This window comes from Lissotriton vulgaris, chromosome 9, assembly GCF_964263255.1.
Source record: "Lissotriton vulgaris chromosome 9, aLisVul1.2, whole genome shotgun sequence".
NCBI lineage: Eukaryota > Metazoa > Chordata > Amphibia > Caudata > Salamandridae > Lissotriton > Lissotriton vulgaris.
This window is the reverse complement of record NC_141697.1, coordinates 850,502,448-850,524,905: the sequence shown is the minus strand read 5'-3', so window position 1 is coordinate 850,524,905 and position 22,458 is coordinate 850,502,448. Positions and strand designations below refer to the sequence as shown.

The 22,458-nt window shown below is 43.6% G+C and overlaps 1 protein-coding gene across 3 annotated transcripts in view; it reads right to left on the bottom strand.

Moving 5' to 3' along the window:
* LOC147692355 (C5a anaphylatoxin chemotactic receptor 1-like) overlaps positions 1-17,300 on the bottom strand; it is a 319,430-nt gene extending 302,130 nt beyond the window's left edge. Inside the window, exon 1 of one of the 3 annotated variants that reach the window (XR_015300025.1) lies at positions 17,065-17,294. The gene's annotated coding sequence lies outside the window, so the exon portion shown is untranslated. Of the gene's footprint in view, positions 1-17,064 lie in introns of all 3 variants that reach the window. The other 2 variants (XM_086938580.1, XM_086938581.1) reach the window with 2 other exon arrangements.
* Between the last annotated feature and the right edge of the window lie 5,158 nt (positions 17,301-22,458).

The window sequence follows — 22,458 nt, the reverse complement described above, 5'->3', positions numbered from 1 at the left end:
GCAGAAATTGAGTGCAGATTGCCAGTTTGAAGGTTTTACAAAACAATTGATTAGAGACCAATACATTTGCAAATGCTCAGATAAGAATATTCAACAGAAGTTGTTATCGATGGGGAATCCAACTCTTGACGAGACTATACGTACTGCAAAGAGCATTGAACTTTCAAAAGTTTCGGTAAAGGAATTGGATGAAAAAGTTACATCTAATGTATCTGTAATCGTAGTTTGCATAAAAGATAATAAGAACAGTGTAATTCCTCGTCCTGAGAACAGATTTGGGAAACAGAACATATGTAGGTAAACTACATTTACCGATTCTAAAATACCGAATTTTACCGATTTGGTATTTTAGAATCGGTAAATCCTATGTAGGTAAAAACTCGGTAAATATTACCGAATCGGTACGATTCGGTATTTACCGGATCGGTATTTACCGATTCTGTAATTCCCATTCATTCCTTTGGGCCTGGAGGCCCATAGGAATGAGTGGGAATTACCGAATCGGTAAATACCGATTCGGTAAAAGGGGATCACATTCAAGGGTGGGAGGGTGTCACTTTGACATCCTGTTGCACCCCTGAATAGTGCATGGGTGCACATGTGGCAGACATACATGCCCTAAGGGCATGTATGTGTGCCACATGGCACTGTTATAAATTTGTGTGTAAGATGAGAGGAGCACTGTTATAAATTGCAAAAAATTGCTTCTTTTAGGGTTTTCAATATTTACCACCAACTTGTAGTTGGTTCTAAATAACGAATCCTAAAATGGGAAAAGCACTCATTTGAGTGCTCCCTACATCAAGGATTTGGTAATTTACCAAATCGGTATTTTAAGAATTCGGTAACTTACCGATTCCTTAAATTACCGATTCGGTAAATTACCGAATACTTCATTTTGGCCACCTACATCTGGAAAGCCTAATATCGGTCGGTAATGGCTGAAATTCGGTAATTTTGGCCATTACCTACTGGTATTAGTGTATCTACATCAGGCCCAATATTTGTTACCGTTGTGGAAATCTTTCACATTGCGAATCTGGTCGACCTTGTCCTGCGAAAAATGTGGTTTGCAAAGTTTGTGGAAAGTTAGGACACTTTGCAAAAATCTGTCTTAGTGAGAAGCGTGGTGGTTTTTCAAATTCTGAGGTAAAACAAGGTTCTTTTTCTGTTGCAAATGAATCCATTACAGAGCATGGTGACGAGAGTTGCAGCAGCATCCAAGATGATCTGAAAGACATGGTTATTGTTGTTGGTGATATGCATGTCACTGAGGGTGACATTTCTGAGTGTGTAGATCCATAAGTAGACGTTGATATTGGAGGGAAGAGTGTGTGCTTGTTAGTTCATTCAGGGGCAGGAATAACAATGATAACCCAGCAACTTTTTGGTGAAGTCTGGGGCAACCGTACTTTAATGTCACCAGACGGGTCCCCCGTTTCATATAAAGGCAGGAGAATTGAATTGGCTGGGTATTTTCAAGATATTCTGGAGTTCAGGGGTAGAAGAATACACGGGAAGGTATATGTACCCATCAAAGGACTGTCTATTCTTGGATGGTTTCACCAAGGTTTGTTCAAAATGGTTCTTCGTCCTGGCACCAAAGATCAAGTTTCTATTGTTTGTTCTGATGATTTTGTTGACTATGTTTCTGAGTGTTATCCCTCAGTTTTTAGCAAGAAACTAGGCCAGGTTAAAGGTTTTGCTCATGTAATTAGAGTCAAGGATGATGCCATACCTGTGAAGGTTGAGAAATGTACCATTCAGTGTCAGAGACCAATTGGAGCAGGAGCTTAATGCTTTGTGAGAAAAAGGTGTTATAGAACCTATTGGATCATCACTTTGGTTATCTCCATTGGTGGTCGCAAAGAAGAAAAATTGAGAACTTTGCGTATGTGTCGACTTGCGCAGTCTTAATCAGAACATTTGGGTAGACTCACATCCCCTCCCAAAGATTTCTGATATGATGTCGATGATTTCTGGTTCCAAATGGTTTAGTAAACTGGACCTGGCATCAGCATATCATCAGATTGCTTTAGATCCTGCTTTAAGACATCTTACTGCTTTTGTGTCGCCTATTGGTTCCTTTCAGTACTGTCATATGCCCTTTGGGCTGGCCTCTGCGGCCGCAGTTTTTCAGAGGATTATGTCTTGCATACTGAAAGGCATTAAAGGAGTTGTCGTTTTCGAGGATGATGTTCTGATATATGGTGATTCTTCTGATTCTCATGATGAGACCCTTTATCATGTCCTTGATGTGTTACAGGAGAGTGGAGTGATTCTTAAGAAAGAGAAGTGTGTGTTTAAAGTCGAAAAAGATGGAGTACTTGGGACATGTTCTATCTGAACATTGTGTTGAACCCAGGCCTGGTTTGGTCAAGTGTGAGTTATAAAGGGGTGGGCCCTCAAAACTCATGGACCTGGGTCAGTAATTAAGTACAAAAGGAGGGGTGGTCCGAGTTTGTTAACCCTTTCGATGCTGATGACGAGCTCAGCTCGTCATGATGCACGGTTGAGCTGTGCTGATGACGAGCTGAGCTCGTCATGAAACAATGGGAAAGTGGGTGCCTGCAGCACAGCAGGGGAAAACACCTAGCAGCCAAGGTGTTAAATATACTTTTCAATCATTTCATGTTAATACATATCTACAGTCACCACAATTGTGTTTCGCTGTGGGTAAGCTTAGCATAATAAAGATAGAGTATGCCGTATTCAAAGTTAAATTGTATTTATTCCTGTAGAGGTGTATTCATTATACTTGTTACTGCATATGATTACTTAGAAACCATCAACATATTATCAATGTAATTGTGAAATCATTACATAAATAGTGCTCTCAGTGAGAAAGGGAAAGGGAGTGAGGAGTATGTGAGGGACTGGGTAAAGGTGGTGTGACATTAGAACATCACATTCAAATCAAAAATGCCTTTACAATCAAGGTAATGTAAATGTTCCCAAAGCACATCACACATAGGTAAGATTGATTCATTTTTTTTATCCTATGGCGTGTAGGGTTGGCGTAATCTACGTTTCGACCCTGAGTACGTTTAAGGGTTAGTCTTGCCTCATGTTGGAGTCTTCATCAGGACATAGTGGAGAGCCTGGAAAACATGGCATTGCCTATTATTAGTTAACTGTGTGGTGAACTGACACTTTTAATATAAACTGGATGTAGGGATTACCTACATGACAAAGGGACGGACGGCGAATCATGCGTCGTGTCTTGGGCTTGGGCGTGCTCCTTACGTTTCCGAAATAAAGTACAATGTGGGGAGGTTTTTACCGGGAATGCTTAGGGCTGATTAGCCAAATGGCAAGGGAGTACTGTGGCACGGAGACTTACTGAGGTATGACTCCTCTTGAATGGAGAATAGGGTATCATTAAATCTTCATTTGGTAGGCTTCTCTGTACACCGCACACTGTTCTGGAGGGGTCAAGAGAAAAAATCGGAATCAAGATCTCTGACTTAAAATTGTATTCAGCACGTTAAATGCTCCTGTGTTGGAGACCTTAAAAAATCAAAAAAAGCAAAAAAAGCAGCAGTGGGGCAAGGCCCATGAGTTTTGAGGGCCCACCCCTTTATAACTCACACTCTCAGAGCAAGAGGCTTCTTGCAAGGGTTTTTCCACATCAAATAATACCACTCACTATTCAAGTGTTTTGACTATATTAAGGGTCATACCGTTATGGAACTAGAGCCACTTTCTTACACGGAGGATTATATCAAGGATCTAATTGGGGGAGAAACAGGGAATGCTTTTCTCTCATCCAACAGCACAAGCGTAGACTATTCCTTGAATGAGAAAATTAACAAACTTGAACGTCTCGAAAAAAAGCTGGTGAGAACCAAACTCCATGGACATCTTCTTACTGGTTATTTCAGAGCTAATATCATTCCTACTGGACTACAAGTCTGCAACGAGCCTGCTATATTCATGGACAGTCCAAAGTTCAAAGAAGGTTTTAGCTTTGTGGCAAACAACTGCTCCCGCCACTGGATGGTGTTGGGAGTTGAGACAGCCAAAGAACAGGTGGAACAGCTAACCAAGAAGATTGAAGTCTTAAAAGCAGAAATAGCCAGCCATTCGGCCTTTGCGGATGCAAATGAGACTTTGGAAAGACTGAAAAAAACCTTGAAAGACTTTGATGTAGAGACACAAACAAAGAAATTGGATAAACTAGCGAAAGACATCCAGTACTACGATAAGAAGAAGACCTATCCTTACCTACAAGCGGATTACTACAGGCAGGACACACAGGGCCATTTCTTCTACAGAGGGAGAGGAGGCTATAGGGGCACACGCAGGTTCACCAATTTTTTGGACTCCTCATACAGCGGTGAAAGTGAAAACGAACAGACCGGACCAGGAGCAAACTACCAACAACAGGACCAATGGTATCAGCCCCCCCAGGGACACATGAGTGGTCCACAATCGCCTTTTTTAGGAGAAACACAATGGAGACCACCGAGAGGCAGAGGCCGAGGAGGTTCTTGGAACAATCGCCCCACCAGGGAACAGAACCAACAGAATTGGGACGGAGGGAGACAACAGGGTGTGAACACGAAACAGGTGTGTTTCCAACCAGAAGACCACGGAGAGAGGAGCACCAGGAGGAAGACCTACAGATGGTAGTTGGGGGGACCCCCAGAAGCACCACCGGAACCATAACAAGAACCAGTCCCATAATTAATCTATCAAGTTGCACACCCACAACTGATGAAACCAGTGTACTCTCCAAAGGATTATCCTTTGTACCCACATCACATGTTAACAGATTTAATATCCAAGCTGAACTCACCCGTTTTTTCCGTAAGATACGATTAAAAAACTTTTTCAGAAATCGACCATCTACTGCTATGACACCCTTCACGAATTTACGACCTCAATCAACATTTATGCCAAGCATGGCTTCTGTATCTCATAGGATTCTGACCTATGACAGTGTAGTAATGAGGGATGATTTAAAGACATGTAACAGAAGATCTTATGTGAAACATAACATCACAGCAGGAGAAAGAAAAGCGTTGAATACATTAAAGAACAATAAATCAGTTGTGATCAAACCAGCTGACAAAGGGGGATCCATTGTGATGCTGGATGTGGAAGACTATAAGGCCGAAATTCATTCCCAACTTATGGATGGAGTCAGCTACAGACCTGTAGCACTGGACCCGACCAAGGAGATTAGGACGGAGATCCTAGCCATCACCAAGAAAGCACTAGAAATCGGTTTCCTTTCCAAGAAGGAATTTGAATACTTGAACGTGGATCAACCCAGAGTGCCCACTATATACATACTACCTAAAGTACATAAGAACCCAGTCAAACCACCGGGGCGACCCATCATATCGGGCTGTGGCTCCCTCCTTGAACCCCTCTGCAAATATGTAGATGCGTTCTTAAAACCACTAGCTGAAACTATGCCTACATACCTCAGGGACACGATGCAAGTAATTAACTTGGTTGACCAGACAATCTTCAACAAAGAAAGCCAAATTTTGGTGACAATGGACATTGTCTCCCTTTACACCAGCATCCCGCAAAGACCTGCCTTGGAATCCATGAGAAGAGCTCTAAAAAATAGGGAACAACCAGCTGGGGTTCCCACTGAGTTCAACATTGATCTACTGGAAATCGCTATGACAAGGAATTTCTTCTTCTTTCAAAACAGGTTCTATATCCAAAGCAAAGGGGTGGCCATGGGCGCAGCCTTTGCCCCAGATCTGGCCATCTTGTTCATGTCTGAATATGAACAACATTGCATTCTATCACAACATAATCCATACCAGATGAAGATCTCTGCATGGTACAGATATATAGACGATGTTTTCATGATCTGGACTGGTGACGAGCTGGACCTGCATAATTTCTGTGAATGGCTTAATAATCAGTCGGATGACATAAAATTCACAATGCACATGAACAAAGAGTCCATTGACTTCCTCGACATTAGTATAAAAGAAATGGAAGGCAAACTATACACCACCCTCCACAGAAAACCAGCAGAAAGAAACACCTTGTTGAAATATACGAGCCATCATACTAGAGGACTACGGGACAACCTGCCCTTCGGGCAATTTCTCCGTATCCGGAGGAATTGTTTCTTGAAGGAGGACTATTTCAGAGAATCAGATGATCTAATCCTTCGCCTGATAGACAGGGGCTACCCCAAACGATTGGTGCAAAGATCCAGAAAAAGAGCCTGGTTCCAGGATAGATCCACGTTCCTGATGCCAAAGGAACGCCAGTCATCCCGGGAACGAATGATATGTGTCACGACATACTGCACCAAAAGTAATGAAATAAAGAGAATAATTAATAAACACTGGGATCTGGTTGCAGACATCATAGAAACCCCTGAACTACCAATGCATGCCTTCAGAAAGGCAAGAAGCATAAAAGACCACGTTGTCCGCTCCCTGTAGGACACACCGCAGGCACCAACCATCCAATGACTCTGGAATCTACCAGAAGTGGTAGGCCATTTTCGTTGTACGTCATGTAAAGCCTGCCCGACATGCTGGGAGACCAAACAAGTTACCAACAACAACCTAACGGTAGACCTCAGGTCTTTTACAAACTGCAACTCGAGTGGAGTGATTTATGCTACTGTCTGTCCATGTGATCTCATGTACATTGGGCAAACTAAACAAAAGATCAAAAATCGAATCTTCCAACACTGTAGCAGGATCCGCTGCCAAACAGCAGGGGCACCACTGGTAGAACATTACATGGAAAAGAATCACACTCCCGAATCCATTAAATGGGTCATACTTGAAAAAATCACTTTGGGACAGCGAGGAGGGAATCTGAATTCCATTCTCAATATTAGGGAGTGCAAATGGATGCGTACATTTAAAACCATACACAAAGGTCTGAATGAGCTTGATGCCAACTTTGCTCAAATGGCAGGACTTGACCCAGAATAACTCCAATGCATTTTGGGCCCATGATCACACTGCTAAGATGTCCGCTACCAAGCAAGAAATCCCACTTAAGCATACAAACCTAGCTTAATAGTATTAGCTCCTAGTACTGGTAGTAGACACATGTAAATCTTCTAAGCAGACATCTCTCCATCTATATGATGTGTTGAATCACATGGAAATGTTGTTCAGAAGGTACATCAAAATGCAATATTGTCTAGATTTTATTGATGAATTTCAAATGTTGTCGTCCTTTCGGCATATGTATTTTTGGTCTTACAAATATGCAACTATATATTTATTCAAGTAAATGTCCGAATATGCTAATATGACCATGTTTGGTTGAGCAATATCAAAGCTCAACGTATTGATTATGGATGGATGTACTATTTGGCATTTGTTCAGTTAATTTAGTACATACGATATTAAGATAAAATGTTATGTCTCGGTGCCTTTACCACATGTTTACGCAGGGAATATTGCACAGACACGACGCTACTTAGTAACTTTGCCGTCTAAAATAAACCACCTCCTTATACAATCCCTTAGAAAGCGTAGATACTCCTTCTATACGGTCCCTTGAGCACTCGCTGAGTGTCGTCACGGCACACTCGCCTGGAAGCCGCTGATTGGCTGTTCAAGCCGAGCCCCTTCTGCTCTTAGCATCTAACGGCGGCACCGCGAGCATCCCCACAACCACGGAGGGAGCGACGTGCGCTGACTACTGCAGCCCCGCGCTGTACAAGGTATGAGAAAGCCCCGCATTTAGTCGACCCTTTTTAACAAAACTCCCCATGGAACTTTTCCAATACAATCTCCCGTAACTACGAGTAAAATAAAGGCGTACATGACAAGACGGTCACCACATTACATGCCGCCTTGTAATCTTGCTTTACCATTTGCCTTGCCCCACTGCTGCTTTTTTTGATTTTTTTGATTTTTTAAGGTCTCCAACACAGGAGCATTTAACGTGCTGAATACAATTTTAAGTCAGAGATCTTGATTCCGATTTTTTCTCTTGACCCCTCCAGAACGGTGTGCGGTGTACAGAGAAGCCTACCAAATGAAGATTTAATGACACCCTATTTTCCATTCAAGAGGAGTCATACCTCAGTAAGTCTCCGTGCCACAGTACTCCCTTGCCATTTGGCTAATCAGCCCTAAGCATTCCCGGTAAAAACCTCCCCACATTGTACTTTATTTCAGAAACGTAAGGAGCACGCCCAAGCCCAAGACACGACGCATGATTCGCCGTCCGTCCCTTTGTCATGTAGGTAATCCCTACATCCAGTTTATATTAAAAGTGTCAGTTCACCACATAGTTAACTAAAATTTGGCAATGCCATGTTTTCCAGGCTCTCCACTATGTCCTGATGAAGACCCCAACATGAGGCAAGACTAACCCTTAAACGTACTCGGGGTCGAAACGTAGACTACGCCAACCCTACACGCCATAGGATCAAAAAAATGAATCAATCTTACCTATGTGTGATGTGCTTTGGGAACATTTACATTACCTTGATTGTAAAGGCGTTTTTGATTTGAATGTGATGTTCTAATGTCACACCACCTTTACCCAGTCCCTCACATACTCCTCACTCCCTTTCCCTTTCTCACTGAGAGCACTATTTATGTAATGATTTCACAATTACATTGATAATATGTTGATGGTTTCTAGCCGCCCGATTCATGAACCTAAATTGCGCTCGCAAGGGGCCGGATTCTGAGAATCCGGCCCTTTGCGAGAGCGATTTTTGCATTTGGGATTCAGCATCCCAAATGCAAAAATCGCTAATTGTGATGTCGCAAATGTGCGAGGAATTACATTTAAGGAATCTCTATTAGAGATTCCTTAAATGCAATTCAACATCCAATTTAAATTTGCGAATTCGCAATTTCTTGCCGCAATTTACCGCGAGGCAGATCCTTCTCATACCTGGCTGCCAAAACATGGAACTCACTCCCCGCTTACCTTCGCCTCACCCAGAATCACCTAGCGTTCAGAAAGCAGCTTAAAACGTGGATATTTGACAAATAATCCTCCTCCCCTTCCTAAGCGCCTTGAAACCCTCTGGGTATGTAGTGCGCTATATAAATGTTATGACTTGACTTGACTTGAGGTCAAACCTCACGGTAAATTGCGAAAACTCAGAAAAATGCATTTAAATGCATTTTTCTGTGTTGCATGTTACACACACACATGTCCTTTGGACATGTGTGTGTGCAACACTTGTGTGAAATTTCATTTTTAGGGGTGCTACAGGGTGTCCTGTGGACACCCCTGGCACCCTTCAAATCGCAATCTTATTTGCGATTAGCTAATTGCTAATCGCAAATAAGGAATACTCCCCATTCATTCCTATGGGCCTTTTGGCCCATAGGAATGAATGGCGAGTTATTCCTTATTTGCGATTAGCAATTTGCTAATCGCAAATAAGGAATCAGTAGGAATCGCATTTTATTATGCGATTCCTACATGATTACCGTTTTGCGAGTCCTTAATAGCGAATCGCTATGATTCGCTATTAGGGCCTCGCAAAACGGCCCGTTGATGAATCAGGCTGTAGGTAAACATATGCAGTAACAAGTATAATGAATACACCTCTACAGAAATAAATACAATTTAACTTTGAATACTGCATACTCTATCTTTATTATGCTAAGCTTACCCACAGCGAAACACAATTGTGGTGATTGTAGATATGTATTAACATGAAATGATTGAAAAGTATATTTAACAAACTCGGACCACCCCTCCTTTTGTACTTACTGGTTTGGTCAAGGCCATTGTTGACAGTCAAGCTTCTAAAGACAAAGTTGGTCTAAAGTAGTTCACTGGACTCTTTGAGTTTCTTTCACGGTTTGTTCCGGATTATGCTGCTAGGTTCAGCCACTCATCAACATGCTCAAGAAGAATGTTTCATTCATGTGGGATGACCGTTGTCAAGGAGTGTTTGAATGGATCAAGACTCAGTTAGTCTGTCCGAAACTCCGGTAGCACAAGCATCTCAATCATATCTATGCGGCGACACAAAGTCACCCTTTGTGGCTTTGTGGCTTTGCATGGCCTCATAGATATGGAAAAAGACAAAGAAGCACAAGTTGCTCAGTTGCCTTACTCTATGTCAAGGAGACAATTCCTGGGCATTGCGGTGGGTGTTCACATGCAACACCCATGGATTTTGATGTTGCCCAGATGTAGAAAATCATGCAAATCTGGGGCACTTACGGAACCTTATTCCGCCCCAAAGCAGGCGTAACAAGGAGGCATGTTTTCATTTCTCCTAATTTTTTCCTCTTTCCATGTGTGCTGCATTCTGTAGTATACATAGAAAGAGGAAAACACCTCTCAGAATTGTTTTTGTACAGGAAGGTACCTCACCCCGCACAAAACAAATCCTGCCTACGTTAGTGCTAGGCAGCAATTTGTGCAACACCCATGGATTTTGACGTTGCCCAGATGTATAAAATCATGCAAAGCTGGGGCACTTACAGAACCTTATGCCGCCCCAAAGCAGGCGTAACAATGAGACATGTTTTCATTTCTCCTCATTTTTTCCTCTTTCCATGTGTGCTGCATTCTGTAGTATACATAGAAAGAGGAAAACGCCTCTCAGAATTGTTTTTGTACAGGAAGGTACCCCCCCACACAAAAACAATCCTGCCTACGTTGGTGCTAGGCAGTGATTTGTGCGCCAACACAGAGGGAAAGGCCAGGAACGCACTGTACTTCATAAATACGGTGCATCCCTGCCCTTTTCATATTGGCGTAGGGCAGCACAGCAAGAAGACTTGTGGCACTGTCATATGCCAATTCTTCATAAATGAGGCCCATTGTTTTTAGCAAACCTTGGGCCATGCCCACACCCTCACTGACCTTTAGTTTACTAAACACTGTTTAATATTATTTACCCACCGCAAAAAATGTTTGCTGTCTGAATTGGGGCCGTTTATGGTTGTCGATAGGTGTTGCTGATGAGAAGTACCAGGTTCTAGAGATTTTTATCAGGAGAGGGTCCTTACGCCTAAAAACTTTTGATGGGGGTCTTGGCATCAAAAGGTTTGAAGACCTCTGGAGTAAAGTCTAATAATATTTGCTACTGGTCCCTTTGGACTGTCCCCACCCACTTGTAATTGAAGCCCAGCCCTTAAAGTGAGGCTTGACTTAAGGTTGCTGTTGTGTTACCCCTGGAGGGTCAGTGTTTCACTATTTCCTCAGGCCCATCACTGGTTGTTTTCCCTTGCATCTCTTCTCTGGGGGACCCCGTATGCTTCAGCTGTATCCCCAGGGATCCATCCAGCACTCCCATTGTGCCGACAATCTGCCAGGCAGACAGAATGTCTTTCTGAAAAGAGGAGCAGCACTAGTCTCCTGCTTGTCTTCCTTTTCTTTTAGCTGCAGGATGTCTTTTGCTTTTATTGGGCTTACACGCTCTTCAATTTTCCCTTCCATGGCAACAGTATGCAGAATGAATGATCTCACTGGTAGTGAACTTGCTGTTCTCTGAGATGGTCAGTGACAGGCAGGAAGTATTTATGCTTGCTCAATGTGCTTGCTGAGAGGTCATGGAATAATTGGCGTTTGGGCCCCTTATGGATCATGACATCTCTCAACTTGATCCTGCACAACTAGGTCTTTGTCCTCTAAGGAGTGCACTTCCAAAAGAATCTCTAGAAGCACTTACATGTGGGTGCTCCGTGGTATCTCTCTGATGGTGCATCTAGAATGTTGTCTCCTTCTGCACTCACTGTCACAACTCAAATTCTTGTATTAAACTGCCTGGCACAATGTATGAGGTTGTCCTGCTAGGCCTGCAGTTTTGTGACTTGTTCTTCTAGCACCTAAAGATTGTGCTTATTTCTCTGATCTTTCATCAATACTCCCTCCAGTCCCCCAATTCTTCTGTCAAGTTCTGCCACCGCCCTTTGATTTTCCTGGACGAAGAACTTAGATCTGCCTTGATTGCCACAACCTCTGACTTTAGTTCCTTTAAGAAGCTGGCAAGATAGTCTTGCATAATGCTAGGCAGCATATGCCTTTGTCTTGCTTCATTCGGGGGTGGGTTATTCTGGATTTTCATGTCTCCAATTGTCTTGTTCTTGCATAACCTTGCTGGGGCCCACATTACTTTAAAGGAGGGGGTCTTTCTCGTCCATACCCTTTGGTCTCTTGTGCAGAGGTATCGATCATCAAGACATAATATTGGAGTCAAGGACCACCTGAGGTCTGCCTCTTGTTGTCTTGTCTTGGAGTTCTTTTGATACTTAAATTATGTTTCTTCCCCATGTGAGGGCATACAAGTCACTTCGGTTAAGACAGGTCAGTTTCTTGAACTCCTCAACCATCTTTTTCATATTTTTAGGCTGGGCCAAAACTCTGTCAAGTTGCTGGTGGCCCCATTGTCTAGGGCTCATCTTGCCATGTCTCAGGGAGGGGAACAACCCAGTTTCTCTCTGGGCAATCCCTCCACACTTGACCTCCACCCACCACAATATCATGCCTCTCTGGGTGCTGAGCACTAGCTACTGCTTTCATGGCAACATCACCACCCTCCAACTCCACAGTGTTGCACAGATTGCTTCCTGCTGGGCAAGGGTCCTTAGGTTCTATAGTATCTCCCGAAGTCTAGGATCTCATCTCAAATCGCCTTTTTCTCAGTTGCAGGAGCTTCAAGATGGTGGTCTCCTTTCCTCCATTCAAACCTGGTACGAAGGTATTTTATGAGGAAAATAAATTGTATGTCATTTACGGCATCGCGGCAGCGTTCTTCTGAGATGAAGAAAGGATCCTGAAAACATGAGCACTCACTGACATGCAACACATATTTGGAGGCAAAAAGCTCTCCTGTCTGATACTTGTACCAGTTAATTTCCACCTGTGCCAAAAATGTAAATCAACTCTAATTTCCGTGAAAAACAAATTCATAAGTTTCACATTAGAGATGTGTGTAACTGGACACCTTCAAGTGAACACAGCAAATCCAAACGTGTATTGAATGCAAGACGTAATGCGTGAACACAGCACTGCAGGCAGACTTTGTGTATCACATGCATATCACTCACCCTTTTGTTCATCATCTTACCCAATATCAGAGCTTAACTAAACTTCACTGAATAAAGGAGAGGAGGGCACTTCCCTGTAGCCAAACACTTGTAACTGTAAACATGAGTACATATGTATGCTTTGCATGTTCATTCATCTTATAGTAACCATCCTTGTTACTGTGTCATATTTTTCGCATGTACTTGGTGGGCAAACACATATCTCCATACGAAATCACAAGAAAATCAAAGTGTGCAGTTGAGCAAAAAAGAAGCTAGTGGCCTGGTATTACTTTGCAGCTGCCACCGCCCCCTCAAAAATATATTTGTATGTTCACTGAAATTTTATTTTTAGGCCCAGTTGAAGTACCTCTGAACCTCCCACACATGCAAGTGCAAAGCTATGTTTAGGAAACAGCGACCTAGTCTGCGAGTTCTTTAATGGCAGCCGCAACATTTTTGTCTGGGTTACGGCTAGCCAATCAGACTGTGGTACTGAAATAACTGGCAGGAAAAAAAATCCATCAGGCAACCAGAGAGCCCTACGTTTAATATTTATGAACTGCAGAAGTCCTGCGGGACCAACAGTAAAGAAATAACTATTTTTTAGCACCTTCATGACCACCTCTTTAAATGCTAACTCCTGAATAATGGCTGAACAGGTTTACATCAAATCACAAAAAGCACACTTTCTGAGTAAACGTCTAACGTTCTGCAAATCTGATATCTGATGTAATTCTGTTAAGTTGTTTTTCCTGTAGCTGCGACATAAAATTCCAATGAGAATTAACATGGAAAATCAATGTTTTGGAACACACCTTTTTTTCTTGGTAACGCTTGGTGGATCATCCCATGCATTCAAGGAAGGAACTGAGGTGGGTGATTTTTATTGTTTTTTGGAAAGTTTGGTGCCAATTAGTCTCAATGGCACCAAAGTTATTAGCGAAAGAAAAAATGCTCTTCCTTTGAAACTCTGACTGAAATATAACTACACAGAGGCAACCGGCACTGTGTAATTGAAATATACACACAGGGGCTATACCAGTCCCACTACAATGTAGACAGCATCCACAGATGAACAGTAGCCGAGCAACCGGCACTGTGTAATTGAAATATACACACAGGGGCTATACCAGTCCCACTACAATGTAGACAGCATCCACAGATGAACAGTAGCCGCAGATCTGAGATTTGCTTTTCCTTGCGAGGTGCTTTCAAATTTCACTTTTTTTTTACAAACTTTTATTTTAAAAAGTATTGTGAGCAGTCAATTGCAGTACATAAGAGATTCACACATCTCTGATCCTCTCCCCTGTGAGTTCTCCGATAGGCAGTAACCTTTGTCTGCTTGTAAAAAAAAAAGAATAGAAAGCAATGAACCCCCACAGACAGTCTCCTCTTTTTAATTGCAATCAATCCAAATGCCCCAGGAGTCGAGCATTGGGCATCTTTGCTCTGAAGTGGCACCACTGTAAGCCTGGTGCACCCGTCCAGCATGCTCATCCCCACCGCACGCTTTGAATGATGGTCTGTCTGGGTAAATGAAGACATCCCAGAAACTCACATTACAAACATGGCTGCAAGTCCAAGCTATCTTTAATTAGGCGATTAATGGAGTGGCTCACCCGCCTTTCCCCAACCCCTCGAAAAACCTTCTCTCCCAACTTTGCTACAGTACCAACTTTGCTGAGGGATCCACACTTTCTTGGTAAGTGCCAAGGCCTCCATAGCGGGGGAGCCTGTCTGTTAGAAGATCTCTTGTCTCTGTGATGCTTACTCCCTTTGTGGGACTTTACTTGTTAGAGGCTCTCTGGGTAAGATTTCAACTATGTGACACTTTCTGCCTGTTAAAATACTTGGGGATTATTTACAAGTGTCTCTTTAAATTCCATCCCCTGTGTAAAACCCTGCTTATGCACGGGATGGAATTATGAGTTTAGTTTTATTTAACACATCTGATAATTATTGGATGCAGAATATAACCTAACAATAATTACGATTGGGCAGGTCAAACCTGCCAAAATTTAAGAGGAGAAAACGTATGGGCTTTTATACACCAAAAACCGCATGTTATTCCCCATATACTCATATTAGTTGTTATTTATCACACCCGATAAATAACACACCCCATGGTATCAATATTTATATGGGGGGATAAATAACGCATCAACTCGTAATCAGGCCCATGGTGTCTATCTGAATATGTGTCTGGTGAGACTCATTGGAGTTTGACTGTCTGCTTGTGTGGGACTCTTTTCTTGTTTAAGAATACGCTGTGTGTGACTGTGTGTGGTGGGATCTGTACCTGTGTATCACTACATATTTGACAGTCACTAACTTTGTCTTACTCCCTGCCTGCCTGAAACTTTCTTTGTGTAAGTCTCAAGTATTGCAACTGTTGATAAAGATGTGTAATGCATGTCATTAAGAAAATATAGTCTGTCGCGTTCAATTTACTATTGAATTGTGAGATTGCAACCATAAGATGCATCACAGCAATTCTCAGAGGTGGGAAGTGTAGAACAGTGATTATTGAATAGGCATTCGGGCAAAAGCACAACTTCTCAAATATGGGGGCAGATTTATGTTAACTGGCGCATCCCCAGGGATGCGCCAGTTAACATGCGCCACAGTGCGCCACTGCTCCGCCACCCATGGTGCGCCGCATTTATGATGCGGCGCACCATGGTGCAAGTTAGTGAATATGCGTGACGCATCTCTCGGCGTACGGGCGGCGCATTGCAGGAGTCATGTCGCAAGTGCGACATGACTCCTGCAATGCACAGGAGCCACCTCTTCAATGCATGGTGCGTCACCCTTACCCCTGCTTCAAGCAGGCGTAAGGAATTGACGTAGAAAGTGACTGAGTGAAATCTCATAGATTTCACTCAGCCACTTTTAGGAGGCGTTCCTGTGCAGGGCTTTACAACGTGACGCATCTCCTAGATGCGTCACGTTGTAAATAGGGCGCATTGTTTGCGCCGCCGTTGCGTCACATTAAGTGACGCAATTGCAGCGCAAGGAGGCGCACGGGCCTCATAAATCTGCCCCTTAGTATTTAGGGAAAAATAATCTGGCTTGCGTTCAGTATTGTCAAATGAGACTGAATCACTTATTCATGAAAAGCTTAGGCATGTATTGACATTACTTTGCAGGAGTATGCCAACATTTATCAGCAGGATACATTTCCTTAAGTAATTAATGGCTAGCAGCAGATGGGATCTGCCAGTATACAGAAGTAGTGGGGAGTAAAATGTGATATCCTTGAATTGGCGTTATGGCCAGAGCTGCCGATTTTGGATTTGAGAAACCAGGTTCGAGTCTCTGCTTGGCTCAATATGGTGTCATTCTGGGCAAATCACTTAATCTCTCGGTGCCTACCAAAATTTGGACGTGTCTTTGTGTACCGTCTGAGTCCCTTCGTGGCACCCCCTTCCATTGCAGGCCCATCATGGTCATTTGTATGAGGTCTAAAAGACCACCATGACTGGGGTTCAGTGGACACCTCACATACTTGGGCCCTGGTGACATTACATCTGCTGCTCTATTGATAGCTGGGCCCCTGACGTTTGCAAATAATAATGCCTCAAGTAATGGAAGAACAATTAAGTAAACATGCACAAATGGAATCCATTCCTCCTCCCAATGTAAAAATAAATGAGCGTATTGAAATTGGCTATACTAAGTAAACATCAGTAGCCGCCTTCTGTGTGAATTGTGGTGCTCTTGGCAATTGTTTGTTATTGTTTTTTGGCTATTAGAGCCTACAGCCAGCCTCTGGTCTATTACTGTACTAATCATGTTGGGCTTTCGAGCACGTGGGTTCGTATTTGTGGAGTTCGAGGCAGCTGCTCACCAGTGCAGCACATAAGATCATTGTCTTGGCCAAAGTAAATCGATTGCTGCATTTTTAAATAAATGACGCATTTTAAAAACCATAACTTATTAAAATGCACGCTAAAATAAAGAAAAGTGTATTTAGTGTTATAACCATATGTACTATTTTCAGTTATCTTTACGCCATCAGTTCTCCCGGTTAAGAGATTCTCACCTTTACGCCCTCAAGGTACAAACAGAAGTCTGGTGAACCTACCTTGTGAAGAGGTTGATATAATGTCCCCCCTGCGTCCGGGTACAAGCGCAGTACCTCCCCTGCCGTGCAAGACCAGGAGAGTTCAGAGCAGCATCTCCCTGTCCAGAGCAGAGCCTCCGAGGCAAGAAGGCATGTGCTCTCACTCTTTGGTAACTTATTGCCAAATCTGCCTCAGTGGTGTTATTCATTTCCTGCGGTTATTCATTTCCTGCAACCTTCTCCTCTGGGTCACTTGTCAGAAAGCTCTTCGAAAGAGGAAAACAGATCTGCTCGCCCGCACCCCCTATGCCCCAAAGCCTCACGTACACACCACAGAATGAGCTCTACCTAAAGCAGCAGCAACTTTATCTGAATTGTGAATGCCCTTACTTCTGGCCTTTTCATAGTATTGCGCATTGTGTTTTGCTCGCCAGGTTGCCACATCCTCTGCAATACTAGAGGCCTCTGTGAATTGTAGATAGCCGGGGTGTCTGTCTGCTTCCGGTTCGTTGTTTTCATTTCTGGCGTTCCTCTTCACCAGGGATAGAGGGGAGGCTTTATTTGTGCTGGTGGTTGGTTCCATTGGGCACCTGTGTTCATTTGTATGGACCAATTGTTTATCATCGGACTCTGACCCAGGGCAACAACAAAAAAGGGGCGGGGGAGAGATGAAAAGAAGAAAATAATAACAAACGGGGAAACCAGGGAAGAAAAAGGGCCATCAAAAGTGAAATAAAGAGGTAGTGGGAACAGGGAGGGCCAGTGGAAATACGACCAGGCAGAATAATCCAATACTCCTGGATTTGGCAAGTCCAGAACTCAGGAACAGCACTTCTTCGCAGCAGTAAGTCAAGTATAAGCATGTAAAAAAATTGGGTAGTGCTTCCTCACAACTCGTGATGAATTTTGAAAGCCAGGGTATATCGAGGCCTGAAAGTAGCTACTGCCTTCCAGCCTAATGAGGTGGCTGTCTGTGTCCCTTACTGTGTTGCTTACATGCACGTCTCCTGCTCAACATACTTAGTCCTAAGAGCAGCGTGCATTACACTTACTCCAAATTTGCCTTGGTACAAAACTTCCCGTAAAATACCACATTATTTATTAGAGGCTGCAATGCAAGTTCCAAATAACCAGCCCAACACTGTCCAATACTCGCCCAGAGGCGTTTCGTGCTCCTGCACTTTTTCAATGGGCAGAACACCTTGGCATCGGCTTTACAGTTTAAATGCACTTCGGGATCCTCGGCACTGCCTCAGTGGGCGTGGCTGCTTCGCGCAGCCTGCTGGTGCTCGTAGTGCACCAGCACGTATTGGACAGTGTTGGGCCGGTTATTTGGAACTTGCATTGCAGCCTCCAATAAATAATGTGCTGAATCTACTTAGTGTTTGGACCTCTCCGTTTTTAGGCAACTTTGTGAATTATATTGTACGGCTGGCCTGAAGCCGCGGAGAGGTCCCGCTGCAAGTCAGACCTGCGGTTGTAACCAAGGGGTGAAACCAGAAGGCGGGACCATGAGCGATGTTGGGGGCATTAAGATGCGATGAAGAACAAATGCTGTGTCTGACCATCCATTGTGGAAAAAATTGCTTAAATGCATCACGCACTAAGGCTGCTCACTGTAGCAAGAGGGGAATGCACTAAGAGCACAAGCAGGCTGCGCGAAGCAGCCATGCCCACTGAGGCAGGTGCCGAGGATCACAAAGTGCATTTAAACTGTAAAGCCGATGCTGAGGTGTTCTGGCCATTGAAAAAGTGCAGGAGCACGAAACGCGTCTGGGCAAGTATTGGACAGTGTTGGGCCGGTTATTTGGAACTTGCATTGCAGCGTCCAATAAATAATGTGCTGAATCTACTTGGTGTTTGGACCTCTCCGTTGTTAGGCAACTTTGTGAATTATATATATATATACATTACCTACTGGCGGTCGCCAGTAGGTAGTTCTAGTTAGGATTTTTTTCAATGTTAAATCTCAAAATTCTATTTGGAATAACTTTGGCACCGGTTGACGAATCTGCCTGAAAATTTCCTGAAAATGGCCTCGTCGAGCTCCGGTCCTTCCTTGAAAGTTTGGGGGGGATACGTCAAGCGGGGGCCGAGATAAAAGGGGGGTCCCAAAACGCGTTTTCCCCATGTTAATTTCCATAGGGCGGTCGATTTCACTTTTAGCCCGAACGGCTGAATGGATTTCCAGCAAACTTGGCAAAATTGAAGGGACTGGTAGCCCGATGTGCCTTTGCTATGTCTCAAGATATGTGCTGCAGTGGATTTTGAGTAATTTAGGTTCAAAAAAATATATATATCTATAGGCGCTCTCCGGTGCGCGCACCGGAGTGCGCTCCAGGCGCGACACGCGACTTGCGCGCAGGAAGCTGATTGGCTCTTGGGTGTCTGTAAACATTCTAAACAGTCTGGAGCGGCCGCCATCTTGTGTCTCGGTAAAATCGAGACGCAAGGGGTTTGAAAAAAAAAGGGGCAAATGACCATAAGGGGGAAGAGTAGACCCCCTCTGACCCCCTAGGTTTGATGTGGGGGCTAAAATAGGGTCCTGCGGGGCATTACATTTTTTATTTTTTTTTTCGTTTTGCGCGGGGGAAGCGCATGGTACGCGCACCGGCGAAGCACGGGGAAAATCCAGGACCATATTTATGAAGGCCTTGCGCTGCCAGTTTTGCGCCGCCTGTGCGTCAATTTTTGTGACGCACCAGCGGTGTAAAAAAATGTGCATTGTTACGCAATATTTAAAAAGTGACGCATCTATCTAGATGCGTCACTTTTTAAATATAGTGCAACGAGGCACATTTTTTTACACTGCTGGTGCGATGCGTCACTTTTCTGTGCGCACTCCTTATGACATTCCAGATGTGTCATATTTAATGTATGACGAATCATGTTGCAAGGAGTTACAGATACATCAGTATTTCTGACATATCTGTAAACATAAAAGTGACGCGAGGCAGGCGCAAGATTTTGACGCAACAGCATCCTAAAAGTGATGCAGAGAAATCTCATAGATTTCAGTACGTCGTTATTACCAAGCTTTTTGCGGGGGAATGCCCCCTCTGCATACATTATACCTGACGCAGATATAATGTGGCGCAGAGTTTTAAAAAGTGACCCATGTACCTAGATGCGTCACTTTTTAAAAATAGCGTCAGGTATAATGCATGCAGAGGGGGTGTTCTCCCGCAAAAAGCTTTGTAATAGCGACGCAGTGAAATCTTTGAGATTTCACTGCGTCACTTTTAGGATGCTGTTGCGTCAAAATCTTGCGCCTGCTTTACAGCAGGTGTTAGACTGACGCAAGACCTTTCACATGGTGCTTTTTCCATGTGAAAGGACACATTACTGGAGTTGCGTCACTTTTGTGACGCACTCCAGCAATGCGTTACTTGGAATGTCATAAGGAGTGCGCACAGAAAAGTGACGCATCGCACCAGTGGTGTAAAAAAATGCGCCTCGTTGCGTTATATTTAAAAAGTGACGTATCTAGGTAGATGGGTCACTTTTTAAAATCAAGCGCCACATTATATCTGCGTGAGGTATAATGCATGCAGAGGGGGTGTTCCCCCGCAAAAAGCTTTGTAATAGCGACGCAGTGAAATCTTTGACATTTCACTGCGTCACTTTTAGGATGCTGTTGCGTCCTTTAAATATAGTGCAACGAGGCACATTTTTTTACACTGCTGGTGCGATGCGTCACTTTTCTGTGCGCACTCCTTATGACATTCCAGATGTGTCATATTTAATGTATGACGAATCATGTTGCAAGGAGTTACAGATACGTCAGTATTTCTGACATATCTGTAAACATGAAAGTGACGCGAGGCAGGCGCAAGATTTTGACGCAACAGCATCCTAAAAGTGACGCAGAGAAATCTCATAGATTTCAGTACGTCGTTATTACCAAGCTTTTTGCGAGGGATTGCCCCCTCTGCATACATTATACCTGATGCAGATATAATGTGGCGCAGAGTTTTAAAAAGTGACCCATGTACCTAGATGCGTCACTTTTTAAAAATAGCGTCAGGTATAATGCATGTAGAGGGGGTGTTCCCCCGCAAAAAGCTTGGTAATAATGACGCAGTGCGTCACTTTTAGGATGCTGTTGCGTCAAAATCTTGCGCCTGCTTCACAGCAAACCTTTCACATGGTGCTTTTTCCATGTGAAAGGACACATTACTGGAGTTGCGTCACTTTTGTGACGCACTCCAGCAATGCGTTACTTTTGTGTTTACAGATACGTCAGAAATACTGACATATCTGTAACTCCTTGCGAATTGATTAGTCATATATTAAATATGACATATCTGGAATGTCATAAGGAGTGCGTCCAGAAAAGTGACGCATCGCTGTTTTCACGTAGCGATGCGTCACTTTTCAGAAATGAGGCCTCCAGTTTATTCACTGTGTCATAACTTTCTTTTCTAACACTCACCTTCTTTCATTCCTCCTACTTCACTTCCTTTCACCTCTCATACCTTTCTGTTCTTTCTCACTCATTCTCCTTTCAATTATCAATGCACTATATTTCACTTACTCTTCATTTTTTTAAGAATATAGCTCTTTGATGAGAATTGGAGGTAGTTCTGAAAAGAACTTTTGGTTTTCTTCTTTTAACTGAACAGGAACAAAAACAGGGAATGGAAACTGCTCAACAGGAGCAAAAAGAAAACAAAAAAATTAGGGGTGGGAAGGGCAGCGATGGTTCTCCAATGCTCGAACCATGAGCAGGACACTTTGCTCCCCATAGGTGAGGAGTTGATTGCAGTATCTGCATCTGACGACCCCATGGTTAAATGCAGGTTGTATGTTTGGCACCTGCTCCTGCGATTGCTCTCTCCCAGAAGAAGTTGCTCCTCCGGTTGATGTAGAGGCCCCATCTCTGGGAACCTCTTGTGCCAGAGCCCTGACACTTTCCCGGGCAAAATTCTGGGGGTGCCTCCTCTCCACATGTCGGATCATGGTAAAGTTCCCAAAAGAGTACTTTTTTTGGGGGTTACCCCGTGACAGGACCTGTTTGCAGATCCTGCACTCCACTTTTGGTGCATTCACCTTTTTCTGGTCTGCTGGAAACTTAAAAAATTTCCATATGAAATGCTCTTTCACCTTTGGTTGAGGAGGCTCTTCATCGATGAATTCAGGCTCATCTTCACTGCTGGATGGTCTGGCAGCCATGATTAACCAAGAAATATGCAAGAGCAAAAAGGCAGGTCTTTCAGTCACAAAAGTGAAAGAAGAAGTGAAGGAAATGGGTGGGGATTTCATTCATTGTAAAAAAAACTGTTAGCAACCAATGAAAAGTGTTATTTTAGGGTCACATGACCCGACGCGTTTACGCTGCGCGCTCCGGAGCACTTCCGGGTGCGTTTACGCAGCGCGATCGTAGGCGCTTCCGGGGCGCAAACGTGGCGCGAT